Raw genomic sequence first — 4,212 nt, 5'->3', positions numbered from 1 at the left:
AGCAGCATGTATTGGCTTTCTATACAGAAGAAGTGGTCTGTGCTGTCATAGTATACAGGGGTTGCATCCTGTGCTGTCATAGTATACAGGGGGAGCAGTCTGTGTTGTCATAATATACAGGGGTAGCATCCTGTGCTGTCAAAGTATACAGTGGGAGCGGCCTGTGTTGTCATAATATACAGGTCTAGCATCCTGTGTCGTCATTGTATACAGGGGTAGTGGCATAAGTATAGTGTTTTCACTGGTATGCTACTCTGGGCTTTCTGGCTTATGCTGGTGTTTTGGGGTGCCACACCCTGCACCTAGATATAGCGCTAGGGACCCCAAATATACAGAGACGCCTTGATGCGGCTTTGGGGCTTATTCACACATTTGCGCAAATATGTGTAACGAAGATCTCTGAATTCTATTATCATGTGGGATTTATATCTGGTTACGGTTATCATTCAGGGTTCTGGGGGAAACCAATTGCCTTTCTTTCTTGCTCAGAAATACCCCTCCCTTTCGAGCACCTGAATGATATCACTAAGCTAATTGAGCATCTACCAATATATATGTTTGTAGTGGCATAATATACAGGGGTATCGTCCGGTACTGTCATAGTATACAGGAGGAGCGACCTGTGTTGCCATAATATACAGGCGGAGGGGCCTGTGGTTTCTTGTTCCTATTATTATATAGGGTGAGCGGCATGTATTGTCTTTCTATACAGAAGGAGTGGCGTGTGTTGTCATAATATACAGGGGTAGCATCCTGTGCTGTCATAGTATACACGGGGAGCGGCCTGTGTTGCTATAATATACAGGGGTAGCATCCTGTGCTGTCATAGTATACAAGGGGAGCGGCCTGTGTTGCTATAATATACAGGTGTAGCATCCTGTGCTGTCATAGTATATAGGGGAGCGGCCTGTGTTGTCATAATATACAGAGGGAGCGGCCTGTGTTGTCATAATATACAGGGATAGCATCCTGTACTGTCATAGTATACAGGGGGAGCGGCCTGTGTTGCTATAATATACAGGGGTAGCATCCTGTGCTGTCATAGTATATAGGGGAGTGGCCTGTGTTGTCATAATATACAGGGATAGCATCCTGTACTGCCATAGTATACAGGGGGAGCGGCCTGTGTTGTCATAATATACAGGGCTAGCATCCTGTGTTGTCATAGTATACAGGGGCAGCGGCCTGTGTTGTATTTATTTTAATATTTATTTATTAGCAGTTTCTTATATAGCGCAGCATATTCAGTTGCGCTTTACAATTAAAACAACAGTAATAGAACAAAACTGGGTAAAAACAGACAGACATAGAGGTAGGAAGGCCCTGCTCGTTTGCTTACAATCTATGGGGGAATAGGCATTGATACACAAGGATATATACTACCTGTTGCATAATGGTCCACCAGATTGCCAGTTTCTTAATGGGTTGTATGATATGATCACCCAGCAATGAGATGAGGAATAGATTGAGAACAGCAGAGGACCCAAGACTGAGCCTTGCGGTACCCCAACTGATAGAGGTAGAGAAGAAGAGGTAGAATCAGAGAAGTGACCACTGAAAGAGCGATTAGATAGGTAGGATGAGAACCAGAAGAGGGCCGTGTCCTGAAGACCTAGAGATTGTAGTATTTGTATGAGAAGAGAGTGGTCAGCAGTGTCATAAGCAGCAGAGACATCTAGAAGAATGAGTAGTGAGTAATTGCCTTTAGATCTAGTGGTGACTAGATCATTCACTACTTTGGTCAGTGCAGTCTCTGTGGAGTGTTGGGCACGAAAGCCTGACTGAAGTGGGTCCAATAAGTAGTGGGAGTTAAGAATGTGTGTAAGGCGAGTGTAGGCAAGTCTCTCAAGTAGCTTGGAGGGACCTGGTAGCTGAGAAATAGACGGTAGTTAGAGAGTGTGTTTGGGTCAGAGGTGTGTTTTTTTAGACTGGGAGTAATCACTGCATGCTTAAACAGAGAAGGAAAGATACCAGTAGAGAGAGAGAGAAATTACAGATGTTAGTTAAGGTTGGGATAAGCACAGGAGACAACGTTTTACTGACCTGTGAGGGTATAGGATCAAGAGGAGAGGTAGTGTAGTAGGAGGATGGAAAGACTGATGATACTTCATCTTCACTTGTGGGATCAAATGAAGAGAAAGTGCCAGAGGGTTCAGGTAGGGAATTGAGCAGGTCACTGGCTGAGGAAGAGCGTACCATTTCATCTCGGATTTTATCACTCTTATCCTTGAAGTAGGAGGCAAATTCTTGTGCACTGATAGTAGCTAGTGGGGGAGGTGAGGGAGGGTAAAGAAGTGATTTATATGTATTAGAAAGTCGCTTGGGGTTGGTGACATGAGAAGAGATGAAAGATTGGACGTATGTTTGGCAGTGTCCAGAGCCTGATGATAGGAGTGGTAGGTGGTCTTATATGTGAGGAAGTCACTTGGATTCTGAGATTTACGCCACTGACGTTTTACTTTACGTGACAGTTTTTGTAGGTGTCTTGATGATTTAGAGTGCCATGGTTGGCATCTAAGCCTACGTGGAGTGTGATGGGTAGCTGGAGCCACTTCATCAAGGGCACTCTCTAGGGTCTTGTGCAGGTGGGATACAGCAGTGTCAGGTGTGGTAAATGTAGAGATTGGTGAGCGCAGTTGTTGCAGAGAAGTGGAAAGTTGTTGATAATTTGTATTGTTAGTATTTCTGCGGGTTAGAGGAGGCTTGCTAGGTTTTAGTGTCATAGAATTTAGAGTAATAGAAGAGATTGTGAAGGTGATCAGGATGTGATCAGAGAGAGGGTTAATGAATTCAGAAACTGAGCAGAGCCTGGTGAACGCAAGATCAATGCAGTGGCCCTTCTGGTGTGTAGTGATGTCAGACCATTGGGTGAGGCCAAGAGAGGAGGTTAGAGAGAGGAGTTTGGAGGCATGAACAGTTTGTGGAGTGTCAAGAGCTATATTGATATCGACCCATAATGATGGTGGAGATGTCAGAGGATAAGATGTGTGGGAGCCAGGCAGAAAAATCTTCTAGAAATTGTTGTTTGGGTTGCCCAGGAGGGCGATAGATAGCTGCAACACGCAGAGAGAAGGGAGTGAAAATCCTGATAGAGTGAACTTCAAATGATTTGAATGCGAGTGATGGAACCTGAGGTAGAACAGTGTATGTGAAAAGTTGGGACAGTAAGATTCCAACCCCACCACCTTTACTATTACCAGGCCTGGGGGTGTGTGTGTGAAGTGGAAACCACCGTGTGACAGTGCTGCATGGGAAGCCGTGTCTGATTGCGTGAGCCAGGTTTCTGTTATAGCCAGCAGATTAAAGTTGTGAGATATGAAGAGGTCATGGATGGATGTTAATTTGTTACAAACAGAGCGTGTATTCCATAAGCCACATTTTAGTGACTTGGAGGGGGATGGGAGACACATGATATTTATGAGGTTAGATGGAGTTCTATGTTGTTTTGAGATAGCTGTGTGTGAGAGGGACAGGTGGTTGGGGCCTGGATTTGGTGATATGGCACCAGCTAATAAAAGCAGAAGAGTGAGATAAATATTGGTGGATGTTTGCGAGTGTTTATTCTGGTGGCCAATTGTGGTTGTCAAAGTACTTGCAGAGAAGTAAGTATAAAGCTCATGAGTGGTTAGAAGAGGGGAGTGGAGAATAGAAGCTGTAATGTGCACAGAGGGGTGAGTTTTAGGGTGAGTGTAGAATGTGTTACATTTGGTGAGAATTCCATGAATTGAAATAAGAAACAGTAGTTTGATGAACATGCTGTTGTCGTTTGTGAGATAATTTTGGGTTAAGTGTTGTAGGAATAAGTTGTTTAAGTAAGTTACCTTTCCTTGATGGTGCTCAATGTTTGTTCAACTGTTTTTTTAACTATTCGTATAACACACTTCTTAATTCCACACTTATTAAATTCCACGCAAGCTACCCCCAGCAAGCTGACCCCTTGACATTATACAGTAACACCAGGGGATGTGTCTGGGTGATGACTGGAGAGGTGACTGCTGGGAATGGGACATTATACAGTAACACCAGGGAACGTGTCTGGGTGATGACTGGAGAGGTGGCTGCTGGGAATGGTACATTATACAGTAACACCAGGGGACGTGTCTGGGTGATGACTGGAGAGGTGACTGCTGGAAATGGGGCATTATACAGTAACAACAGGGGGCGTGTCTGGGTGATGACTGGAGATGTGGCTGCTGGGAATGGGACATTATA

Source organism: Pseudophryne corroboree, assembly GCF_028390025.1.
Source record: "Pseudophryne corroboree isolate aPseCor3 chromosome 3 unlocalized genomic scaffold, aPseCor3.hap2 SUPER_3_unloc_11, whole genome shotgun sequence".
Lineage (NCBI taxonomy): Eukaryota > Metazoa > Chordata > Amphibia > Anura > Myobatrachidae > Pseudophryne > Pseudophryne corroboree.
The sequence above is the reverse complement of the archived record's forward strand: the minus strand, read 5'-3'. Positions refer to the sequence as shown.